At 37.7% G+C, this 13292-nt stretch overlaps 1 non-coding gene across 1 annotated transcript; it reads left to right on the top strand.

Annotated features, from left to right (window-relative positions):
* The first annotated feature begins 8811 nt into the window (after nt 1-8811).
* On the top strand, nt 8812-8919 carry LOC112753710 (small nucleolar RNA R71). The gene has a single exon (XR_003178082.1). It is a non-coding gene; the product is annotated as a small nucleolar RNA R71 (small nucleolar RNA).
* Nucleotides 8920-13292: the final 4373 nt, after the last annotated feature.

Genomic DNA, 13292 nt, shown 5'->3' with positions numbered 1-13292 from the left:
GAATTTTCTCGAGCTACAAGAGTCCAAATGGCGTGCTCTCAATTGCGTTGGAAAGTAGACATCCAGGGCTTTCCAGCAATATATAATAGTCCATACTTTGCTCAAAGATAAATGATGTAAACGCCAAAAACAGGTTACAAGTTGGAGTTAAACGCCCAAAACAGGTTACAACCTAGCGTTTAACTCCAGAAACAGCCTAGGCATGTGTAAAGCTCAAGTCTCAGCCCTAGCACACACCAAGTGGACCTCAGAAGTAGATTTCTGCACTATCTATCATAGTTTACTCATTTTCTGTAAACCTAGGTTACTAGTTTATTATTTAAACAACTTTTAGAGATTGATTTAGTATCTCATGACATTTTTAGATCTGAACTTTGTATCTTTGACAGTATGAGTCTCTGAACTCCATTGTTGGGGGTGAGGAGCTCTGCTGTGTCTAGATGAATTAATGCAATTATTTCTGTTTTCTATTCAAACACGCTTGTTTCTATCTAAGATATTCATTCACACTTCAATATGATGAATGTGATGATCCGTGACACTCATCATCATTCTCAACCTATGAACGCGTGCCTGACAACTTGTTGGCTAGAGCGTTGTGCTTATGTTCTTGGTAATTGGGAATCTTCCTTCTAAAACTTTTTCAAAAATAATTTTTCTTTGATTAAATCTCGTGTCAAACTTTTATGTTTGGTGTTCTCTTGTTATTTTTTTATTTATTTTCGAAAACTTATTTTTAGTTTTCTAAAAAGTTTTAAGTTTGGTGTTCTTTTTATGTTCTTGTGAGTCTTCAAGGTGTTCTTGAGGCTTCTTTGTGGTTTGATCTTAAAATCTTTAAGTTTGGTGTTCCTTGGTGTTTTTCCTCCAAAACTTTCGAAAAACAAGGAGTACTAGATCAAAAAATTTTAAGCCTTGTGTCATTTTATTGTTTTTCTCTTTCCCCCATTAAATTCAAAAATATCTTTTCTCTTTATTTTAAATTGAATTTTCAAAAATTACTTTTAAAAATTCAGATTTTTATCTTAAAAATCAAATCTTTTCAAAATTCAAAATCTTTTTCATAAATCATATCCAAAGTTTTTCAAATCTTCTTAATTAAGCAAGTATTTTCATTTTCAAATTTATTTTTCTCTTGGTTTTCGAAATTTACATTTTAATTTCTAAAAATTTTATTTTATTTTATCTTATTATTTTTATTTATCTTAATAATTTGGTTTGTCCTACTTAAATAAAATAAAAATAAAAATATATTTTCTTTGCAATTCATATCAATTCCATTTTATCCATCATGGATCTAAGTGGAAATGAACAGTCCAGAAGGACTCTGAGGTCATATGCTAATCCCACTACTGCTGCATATGGGAGTAGTATCTGTATACCCCCCATCAAAGCAGGCAGTTTTGAGCTAAATCCTCAGCTCATTGTCATGGTGCAGCAAAACTGCTAGTATTCCGGTCTTCTACAGGAAGAACCTACTGAGTTTCTGGCATAATTCTTGCAAATTACTGACACAGTACGTGACAAGGAGGTAGATCAGGATGAATACAGGCTGTTACTATTTATTATTTGGCGTTTAACTCCAGAAACAGCCTAGGCACGTGTAAAGCTCAAGTCTCAGCCCTAGCACACACCAAGTAGGCCCCAGAAGTGGATTTCTGCACTATCTATCATAGTTTACTCATTTACTGTAAACCTAGGTTACTAGTTTATTATTTAAACAACTTTTAGAGATTGATTTAGTATCTCATGACATTTTTAGATCTGAACTTTGTATATTTGACAGTATGAGTCTCTGAACTCCATTGTTGGGGGTGAGGAGCTCTGCTGTGTCTTAATGAATTAATGCAATTATTTCTGTTTTCTATTCAAACACGCTTGTTTCTATCTAAGATATTCATTCGCACTTTAATATGATGAATGTGATGATCCATGACACTCATCATCATTCTCAACCTATGAATGCGTGCCTGACAACCACCTCAGTTCTACCTTAGATTGAATGAGTATCTCTTGGGTTCCTGGCTTATGAGTCTGATCGCCTCTCCTGACAACAGAGCATTCAACTCCATGAATCTAGAGTCTTCGTGGTAAAAGCTAGAATCAATTGGCGGCCAAGCCTGAGATCCGAAACGTCTAAACCTTGTCCGTGGTATTCTGGTGTGCGAAATTATGATCATTCCATTCCTTGATAACAGCGCTAAAAACTCAACACGCACATTCATGTTCTTATATCTGTTTTACAACTTCGTACAACTAACCAGCAAGTGCACTGGGTTGTCCAAGTAATACCTTACGTGAGTAAGGGTCGATCCCACGGAGATTGTCGGCTTGAAGCAAGCTATGGTCACCTTGTAAATCTCAGTCAGGCGGATTAAATTGTATTAAGAAATTATAGTGGATGAAAATAAATAAAATATAAAATACGATAGTGGTACTTATGTAATTCATTGGTGAGAATTTCATATAAGCGTATAGAGATGCTTTCGTTCATCTGATCTCTGCTTTCCTGCTGTCTTCATCCAATCAATCCTACTCCTTTCCATGGCAAGCTTTATGTAGGGCATCACCGTTGTCAATGGCTACATCCCATCCTCCTGTGAAAATGGTCCAATGCGCTGTCACTGCATGGCTAATCATCTGTCGGTTCTCGATCATACTGGAATAGGATTTACTATCCTTTTGCGTCTGTGACTACGCCCAGCACTCGCGAGTTTGAAGCTCGTCACAGCCATCCCTTCCCAGATCCTACTTGGAATACCACAGACAAGGTTTAGACTTTCCAGATCTCAGGAATGGCCATCCATGGGTTCTAACTTATACCACGAAGACACTAATATCTCGGACTCGGTCCCCTGTATTAGATATCCAAGAGATATCCATTCAATCTAAGGTAGAACGAAAGTGTTTGTCAGGCACGCGTTCATAAGTGAGAATGATGATGAGCGTCACATAATCATCACATTCATCATGTTCTTGGATGCGAATAGATATCTTAGAAGCGGAATAAGTTGAATTGAATAGAAAATAGTAGTACTTTGCATTAAATCATGAGGAACAGCAGAGCTCCACACCTTAATCTATGGAGTGCAGAAACTCTACCGTTTAAAAATACATAAGTGATAATGGTCCAGGCATGGCCGAATGGCCAGCCCCCATGAAAGTCTAAGATAGCATAAAACTGATCAAAGATCCTTAATACAATAGTAAAAAGACCTATTTATACTAAACTAGTTACTAGGGTTTACAGAAGTAAGTAATTGATGCATAAATCCACTTCCGGGGCCCACTTGGTGTGTGCTTGGGCTGAGCTTGAAGTTTACACATGGAGAGGTCATTCTTGGAGTTGAACGCCAGTTTGTAACGTGTTTCTGGTGTTCAACTCTGGTTTGTGACGTGTTTTATGGCGTTTAACTCCAGACTGCAGCGTAGAACTGGCGTTCAACGCCCTTTTGAGTCGTCTAAACTCGGCCAAAGTATGGACTATTATATATTTCTGGAAATCCCTGGATGTCTACTTTCCAACGCAATTGGAAGCGCGCCAGTTTGAGTTCTGTAGCTCCAGAAAATCCACTTTGAGTGCAGGGAAGTCAGAATCCAACAGCATCAGCAGTCCTTCTTCTACCTCTGAATCTGATTTTTGCCCAGGTCCCTCAATTTCAGCCAGAAAATACCTGAAATCACAAAGAAACACACAAACTCATAGTAAAGTCCAGAAATGTGAATTTAACATAAAAACTAATGAAAACATCCATAAAAGTAACTAGATCCTACTAAAAACATACTAAAAACAATGCCAAAAAGCGTATAAATTATCCGCTCATCACAACACCAAACTTAAATTGTTGCTTGTCCCCAAGCAACTGAAAATCAAATAGGATAAAAAGAAGAGAATATACTATAAATTTCAAAATATCAATGAAACATAGCTCCAATCAGATGAGCGGGACTTGTAGCTTTTTGCCTCTTGAATAGTTTTGGCATCTCACTTTATCCATTGAGGTTCAGAATGATTGGCATCTATAGGAACTCAGAGTTCAGATAGTGTTATTGATTCTCCTAGTTCAGTATGTTGATTCTTGAACACAGCTACTTTATGAGTCTTGGCCGTGGCCCTAAGCACTTTGTTTTCCAGTATTACCATCGGATACATAAATGCCACAGACACATAATTGGGTGAACCTTTTCAAATTGTGACTCAGCTTTGCTAAAGTCCCCAATTAGAGGTGCCCAGGGTTCTTAAGCACACTCTTCTTTTGCTTTGGACCTTGAATTTAACCGCTCAGTCTCAAGTTTTCATTTGACACCTTCACGCCACAAGCACATGGTTAGGGACAGCTTGGTTTAGCCGCTTAGGCCAGGATGTTATTCCTTTAGGCCCTTCTATCCACTGATGCTCAAAGCCTTGGGATCCTTTTTATTGACCCTTGCCTTTTGGTTTTAAGGGTTATTGGCTTTTTGCTCTTGCCTTTTGGTTTTAAGAGCTTTTGGCTTTTTCTGTTTGCTTTTTCTCTTTTTTTATTTATTTTTTTTTCGCCATTTTTTTTCTTTCTTTTTTTTTCTGCAAGCTTTTGTATTCACTGCTTTTTCTTGCTTCAAGAATCATTTTTATGATTTTTTCAGATTATCAAATAACATGTCTCCTGTTCATCATTCTTTCAAGAGCCAACATATTTAACATTCTAAAACATCAACTTCAAAAGACATATGCACTGTTCAAGCATTCATTCAGAAAACAAAAAGTATTGTCTCCACATCAAAATAATTAAACTAAGTTCAAGGATAAATTCAAAACTCATGTACTTCTTGTTCTTTTGTAATTAAAACATTTTTCCATTTAAGAGAGGTGATGAATTCAAATTCACTACTTTAAGGCATAGACACTTAGACACTAATGATCATGTAATAAAGACACAAACATAGATAAACATTTAACATAAGAAAACAAAAAACAGAAAGTTTAAGAACAAGGAATGAGTCCACCTTAGTGATGGTGGTGTTTTCTCCTTGAGGAACCAATGATGTCCTTGAGCTCTTCTATGTCTCTTTCTTGTCTTTGTTGCTCCTCCCTCATAGCTCTTTGATCTTCTCTAATTTCATGGAGGATGATGGAGTGCTCTTGATGTTCCACCCTTAGTTGTCCCATGTTGGAACTTAGTTCTCCTAGGGAGGTGTTGATTTGCTCCCAAAAATTCTGTGGAGGAAAGTGCATCCCTTGAGGTATCTCAGGGATTTCTTGATGATGAGCTTCCTCACGTGTTTCTTGAGCTCCATGAGTGGGCTCTCTTGTTTGCTCCATCCTTTTCTTAGTGATGGGCTTCTCTTCCTCAATGGGAATGTCTCCTTCTATGAAAGCTCCAGCTGAGTAACATAGATGGCAAATAAGATGAGGGAAAGCTAGCCTTGCCAAGGGGGAGGGCTTTTCGGCTATTTTGTAGAGTTCAAGGGAGATGACTTCATGAACTTCTACTTCCTCTCCAATCATGATGCTATGAATCATGATGGCTCGATCCACAGTAACTTCAGATCGGTTGCTAGTGGGAATGATGGAGCGTTGGATGAACTCCAACCATCCTCTAGCCACAGGCTTGAGGTCCAGTCTTCTAAGTTGAACCGGTTTGCCTTTTGAGTCAATCTTCCATTGAGCTCCTTCCACACATATGTCCATGAGGACTTGGTCCAACCTTTGATCAAAGTTGACCCTTCTAGTGTAGGGGCGTGCATCTCCTTGCATCATAGGCAAGTTAAACGCCACCCTCACATTTTTCGGACTAAAATCTAAGTATTTTCCCCGAACCATGGTGAGATAATTCTTTGGGTTCAGGTTCTTACTTTGATCATGGTTCCTAGTGATCCATGCATTAGCATAGAACTCTTGAACCATTAGAATTCTGACTTGTTGGATGGGTTTTGTTAGAACTTCCCAACCTCTTCTTTGGATTTCGTGTCGGATTTCCGGATACTCATTTCTCTTGAGTTTGAAAGGAACCTCGGGGATCACCTTCTTCTTGGCCACAATATCATAGAAGTGGTCTTGATGGGCTTTGGAGATGAATCTTTCCATCTCCCATGACTCGGAGGTGGAAGCTTTTGTCTTCCCTTTCCCTTTTCTAGAGGATTCTCCGGTCTTAGGTGCCATGGTAATGGAAAAACAAAAAGCTTTATACTTTTACCACACCAAACTTAGAATATTGCTCGCCCTCGAGAAAGAAAAGAAAGAATAGATGAAGAAGAAGAAGAAATAGAGGAGAGAGAGAGAGAGATATGATTCGGCCAAGAAGAGGAGGAGGGTGTTGTGTTGTGTGAAATTGAAGAAGAATGGAGGGGTGTATATAGTGAAGGGAGAGGGGTTAGGTTCGGCCATTTAGGGTGGGTTTGGGTGGGAAAGTGATTTTGAATTTTGAAGGTAGGTGGGGTGTATGAAGTAGGTTTATGGGGAAGAGTGGGTGGATGTGAGTGGTGAATAGGTAATAGGGAAGAGAGCTTGAGGTGATTGGTGAAGGGTTTTGGGGAAGGGTGTTTATTGGGAAGAGAGGATGAACATTGAGAAGAGGGAAAAGTATGAGTAGAGGTAAGTGGGGATCCTGTGGGGTCCACAGATCCTGAGGTGTCAAGGAATTGCATCCCTGTACCAATTAGGCATGTAAAATGCCTTTGCATGCAATTCTGGCGTTTAAACGCCAAATTGATGCTTGTTCTGGGCGTTCAGCGCCCATCTGCAGCATGTTTCTGGCGTTGAACGCCAGCTTCATGCTTGTTTTTGGTGTTCAGCACTAGCTTTCCTCAGTGTGCATTCCTGGCGTCTGAACGCCAGGATGCTGCTTGTTTTGGGCATTCAACGCCAGATCCATGCTCTGTTCTGGCGTTGAACGCCAGCCAGATGCTCCTTACTGGCGTTTAAACGCCAGTAAGTCCTTCCTCCAGGGTGTGATTTTTCTTCTGCTGTTTTTGTTTCTGTTTTTAATTTTTGTATTTATTTTGTGACTCCACATGATTATGAACCTAATAAAACATGAAAGAACAACAAAAATAAAAATAAAATTAGATAAATAAAAATTGGGTTGCCTCCCAACAAGTGCTTCTTTAATGTCAATAGCTTGACAATGGGCTCTCATGGAGCCTCACAGATGTTCAGAGTATTGTTGAGACTCCCCAACACCAAACTTAGAGTTTGGATATGGGAGTTCAACACCAAACTTAGAGTTTGGTTGTGGCCTCAAAACACCAAACTTAGAGTTTGACTGTGGGGGCTCTGGTTGACTCTGTTTTGAGAGAAGCTTACTATGCCTCTTTTCCATGTTTACAAAAGGATGTCCTTGAGTTTTAAACTCAAGGGAGTCCTCATTCAATTGAAGGACTAGTTCACCTCTGTTAACATCAATCACAGCTCTTGTTGTGGCTAGGAAGGGTCTTCCAAGGATGATGGATTCATCCTCATCCTTCCCAGTATCTAGGATTATGAAATCAGCAGGGATGTAAAGGCCTTCAACCTTTACTAATATGTCCTCTACTTGTCCATAAGCCTGTTTTCTGGAATTGTCTGCCATCTCTAATAAGATTTTAGCAGCTTGTACCTTAAAGATTCCCAGTTTCTCTATTACAGAGAGTGACATGAGGTTTATTCCTGACCCAAGGTCACATAGAGCCTTCTCAAAGGTCATGGTGCCTATGGTACAAGGTATTAGGAACTTTCCAGGATCCTGTTTCTTCTGAGGCAATCTCAGTTGATCCAATGCATTTAGTTCATTGGTGAACAGGGGAGGTTCATCTCCCCAAGTCTCATTACCAAATAAATTGGCATTCAGCTTCATGATTGCACCAAGGAACATGGCAACTTGCTCTTTAGTAACATCCTCATTCTCTTTTGAAGAGGAATACTCATCAGAGCTCATGAAGGGTGTAAGGAGGTTTAATGGAATCTCTATGGTCTCTAGATGAGCCTCAGGGTCCTTTGGTTCCTCAAAGGGAAATTCCTTGTTGATCACTGGACGTCCCAGGAGGTCTTCCTCCTTGGGATTCACGTCCTCCCCTTCCTCTCTAGGTTCGGCCATGTTGACTATGTTAATGGCCTTGCACTCTCCTTTTGGATTTTCTTCTGTATTGCTTGGGAGAGCACTAGGAGGGATTTCAGTGATCTTCTTACTCAGCTGGCCCACTTGTGCCTCCAAATTTCTAATGGAGGACCTTGTTTCATTCATGAAACTCAGAGTGGCCTTAGATAGATCAGAGACTAAGTTTGCTAAATTAGAGGTACTTTTTTCAGAGTTCTCTGTCTGTTGCTGAGTGGATGATGGAAAAGGCTTGCTATTGCTAAACCTGTTTCTTCCACCATTATTAAAGCCTTGTTGAGGCTTTTGTTGATCCTTCCATGAGAGATTTGGATGATTTCTCCATGAAGGGTTATAGGTGTTTCCATATGGTTCACCCATGTAGTTCACCTCTGCAATTGCAGAATTCTCAGGATCATAAGCTTCTTCTTCAGAAGATGCCTCTTGAGTACTGTTGGATGCAGCTTGCATTCCATTCAGACTCTAAGAAATTATATTGACTTGCTGAGTCAATATTTTATTCTGAGTCAATATGGCATTCAGAGTATCGATTTCAAGAACTCCCTTCTTCTGAGGCGTCCCATTACTCACAGGATTCCTCTCAGAAGTGTACATAAACTGGTTGTTAGCAACCATGTCAATGAGTTTTTTGAGCTTCTGCAGGTGTTTTCTTTAGGTGAATGGATCCACCTGCAGAAGTATCCAATGACATCTTAGCTAATTCAGACAGACCATCATAGAATATATCCAGGATGGTCCATTCTAAAAGCATGTCAGAAGGACACTTTTTGGTCTGTTCCTTGTATCTCTCCTAAGCTTCATAGAGGGATTCACCTTCTTTCTGTCTGAAGGTTTGAACATCCACTCTAAGCTTACTCAGCTTTTGAGGAGGAAAGAACTTGGCTAAAAAAGCCTTGACCAGCTTATCCCAAGAGTTCAGGCTATCCTTAGGTTGAAGCAAAAGGGAAAAGCATGAGCCTGTAGACTTCAGGATCTACTCCATTAGTATTAACAGTATCACATATCTGCAAGAATTCAGTTAAGAACTGAAAGGGATCTTCAGATGGAAGTCCATGAAACTTGCAGTTTTGTTGCATCAGAGATACTAATTGAGGTTTCAGCTCAAAGTTATTTGCTCTAATGGTAGGGATGGAGTTGCTTTTTCCATGTAAATTGGAATTAGGTGCAATAAAGTCACCAAGCATCCTCCTTGCATTATTATTATTTTCGGCTTCCATCTCCTCTTCTTGTTCGAAAATTCCTGTAAGGTTGTCTCTGGATTGTTGTATTTTAGCTTCTCTTAGTTTCCTTTTCAGAGTCCTTTCAGGTTCAGGATCTGCTTCAACAAGAATGTTCTTGTCCTTGCTTCTGCTCATATGACAAAAAAGGGAATAACAAAGAAAATATGGAATCCTCTATATCACAGTATAGAGATTCCTTTGGGTGAGTAGAAGAAAAGAAAAATAAGAATGTAGAAGAGAAGAATTCGAACTCAGAGGGGAAGAAGGGGTTCAAATTTTTTTTTGGTGAAGAGAAGTGTTAGTAGATGAATAAATAAATAGAAAGAGATGAAGGAGAGGAAATTTCGAAAATTGATTTTGAAAAATAGTTAATGATTTTCGAAAATTAAAGGAAAATTGAAATTAAAATTAAAATTTAAACAATTAATTAATTAAAAAGAATTTTTGAAAAAGAGGGAGGTATTTTCAAAAATTAGAGAGGGTTAGTTAGTTAGGTAGTTTTGAAAGAGATAAGAAACAAACAAAAAGTTAATTAGTTAGTTGAAACAAATTTGAAAATCAATTTTGAAAAGATAAGAAGATAAGAAGTTAGAAAAGATATTTTAAAATCAAATTTTTGAAAAAGATATGTTTTAAAAAGATATGATTAAAAAGATATGAAAAAAAAGATAAGATAAAAAGATATTTTTGAAAAGATATGATTGAAATTAGTTTTGAAAAAGATTTAATTTTTAAAATCACAATTAATGACTTGATTCACAAGAAATCACAAGATATGATTTTAGAACATAAAGTTTGAATCTTTCTTAACAAGTAAGTAACAAACTTGAAATTTTTGAATCAAAACATTAATTTTTGATGATATTTTCGAAATTATGAAATAAAATTAAGAAAAATATTTTTGAAAAATATTTTTAAAATTTTCTAAAATAAATAAGAGAAATGAAAAAGATTTTATTTTTGAAAAAGATTTTGAAAAAGATAAGATTTTTAAATTGAAAATTTGATTTGACTCATAAAAACAACTAGATTTTTAAAAATTTTTGAAAAAGTCAATCCAGATTTTTGAAATTTATGAGTGAAAAAGGGAAAGATATTTTTTGAATTTTGAATTTTTAATGATGAAAGAGAAAAACATGAAAACGATGCAATGCATGCAAAATTTTGGATCTAAAGATGTGATGCATGCAAGAACACCATGAATGTCAAGATGAACACCAAGAACACTTTGAATGTCAAGATGAACATCAAAAACTTATTTTTGAAAAATTTTCAAGAAAAGAAAACATGCAAGACACCAAACTTAGAAATTTTTCATGTATAGACACTATGAATGCAAGAATGCGTATGAAAAACAGGAAAAGACACAAAACAAGAAAATATGAAGATCAAACAAGAAGACTGGCCAAGAACAACTCGAAGATCATGAAGAACACTATGAATGCATGAATTTTCGAAAAATGCATAAAATTTTTTAGAAAAAATGCAATTGACACCAAACTTAAAAATTGACTCAAGACTCAAACAAGAAACACAAAATATTTTTGATTTTTTTTTATTTTATGATTTTTTTGTATTTTCTTTTAAATTTTTTTTCGAAAAACATATAGGAAAAAGAAAATAAGAAATTCAAAATTTTCAATAAGAATTCCAGGAATCTTTCAATATTGGCCTAAAGCTCCAATCCAAGGGTTGGGCATGGCTTAATAGCTAGCCAGCTTTAGGATATAAATCAGGCATGCAACAGCTGATATTCCAATTAACTTGCCTCTATGCTGATGGTTGGAAGTCACAGTCCAAAAGAATTAGACATGGCTTTACAGTCAGCCAGGCTTCAACATGCTTCATGAAACACTAGAATTCATTCTTAAAAACAGATGAGAAATTTTTGAAAGATTTTTGAAAAATTTTTGAAAATAAAACAAAAAGAAAATTACCTAATCTGAGCAACAAGATGGACCGTCAGTTGTCCAAACTCGAACAATCCCCGGCAACGGCGCCAAAAACTTGGTATGCGAAATTGTTACTCTGAGGTTGTAAAATTTGTTGTTCATTCTCTCCCCAGCAACGGCGCCAAAAACTTGGTGTGCGAAATTGTGATCATTCCATTCCTTGATAACGGTGCTAAAAACTCAACACGCACGTTCATGATCTTATATCTGTTTCACAACTTCGTACAACTAACCAGCAAGTGCACTGGGTCGTCCAAGTAATACCTTATGTGAGTAACGGTCGATCCCACGGAGATTGTCGGCTTGAAGCAAGCTATGGTCACCTTGTAAATCTCAGTCAAGCGGATTAAATTGTATTAAGAAATTATAGTGGATGAAAATAAATAAAATATAAAATAGAATAGTGGTACTTATGTAATTCATTGGTGAGAATTTCAGATAAGCGTATAGAGATGCTTTCGTTCCTCTGATCTCTGCTTTCCTGCTATCTTCATCCAATCAATCCTACTCCTTTCCATGGCAAGCTTTATGTAGGGTATCACCGTTGTCAATGGCTACATCCCATCGTCCTGTGAAAATGGTCCAATGCGCTGTCACTACATAGATAATCATCTGTCGGTTCTCGATCATACTGGAATAGGATTTACTATCCTTTTGCGTCTGTCACTACGCCCAGCACTCGCGAGTTTGAAGCTCGTCACAGCCATCCCTTCCCAGATCCTACTCGGAATACCACAGACAAGGTTTAGACTTTCCAGATCTCAGGAATGGCCATCCATGGGTTCTAACTTATACCACGAAGACACTAATATCTCGGACTCGGTCCCCTGTATTAGATATCCAAGAGATATCCATTCAATCTAAGGTAGAACGGAAGTGTTTGTCAGGAACGTGTTCATAAGTGAGAATGATGATGAGAATCACATAATCATCACATTCATCATGTTCTTGGATGCGAATGGATATCTTAGAAGCGGAATAAGTTGAATTGAATAGAAAATAGTAGTACTTTGCATTAAATCATGAGGAACAGCAGAGCTCCACACCTTAATCTATGGAGTGCAGAAACTCTACCATTTGAAAATACATAAGTGATAATGGTCCAGGCATGGCCGAATGGCCAGCCCCCATGAAAGTCTAAGATAGCATAAAACTGATCAAAGATCCTTAATACAATAGTAAAAAATCCTATTTATACTAAACTAGTTACTAGGATTTACAGAAGTAAGTAATTGATGCATAAATCCACTTTCGGGGCCCACTTGGTGTGTGCTTGGACTGAGCTTGAAGTTTACACGTGGAGAGGTCATTCTTGGAGTTGAATGCCAGTTTGTAACGTGTTTCTGGCGTTTAACTCCAGACTGCAGCGTAGAACTGGTGTTCAACGCCCTTTTGCGTCGTCTAAACTCGGCCAAAGTATAGACTATTATATATTGCTGGAAAGCCCTGGATGTCTACTTTCCAACGCAATTAGAAGCGCGCCATTTTGAGTTCTGTAGCTCCAGAAAATCCACTTTGAGTGCAGGGAGGTCAGAATCCAACAACATCAGCAGTCCTTCTTCTACCTCTGAATCTGATTTTTGCTCAAGTCCCTCAATTTCAGCCAGAAAATACCTGAAATCACAGAAAAACACACAAACTCATAGTAAAGTCCAGAAATGTGAATTTAACATAAAAACTAATGAAAACATCCCTAAAAGTAACTAGATCCTACTAAAAACATACTAAAAACAATGCCAAAAAGCATATAAATTATCCGCTCATCATATTCTGAGTAGGATCTGGGAAGGGATGACTGTGACGAGCTTCAAACTCACAAGTATTGGGCGTAGTGACAGACGCAAAAGGATCAATAGATCCTATTCCATCACAAGTAAGAACCAACAGATGATTAGCCATGTACATGGACCTTTTTCATTAAGAGGACGGATGGTAGCCATTGACAACGGTGATCCACCAACATACAGCTTGCCATGGAAGGAGCCTTGCATGCGTGAAGAAGATGACAGTAGGGAAGCAGAGATTCAGAAGACAAAGCATCTCTAAAACTCCAA

Source organism: Arachis hypogaea, chromosome 15 (assembly GCF_003086295.3).
Source record: "Arachis hypogaea cultivar Tifrunner chromosome 15, arahy.Tifrunner.gnm2.J5K5, whole genome shotgun sequence".
NCBI lineage: Eukaryota > Viridiplantae > Streptophyta > Magnoliopsida > Fabales > Fabaceae > Arachis > Arachis hypogaea.
This window is presented reverse-complemented; position numbering and strand designations above follow the sequence as displayed.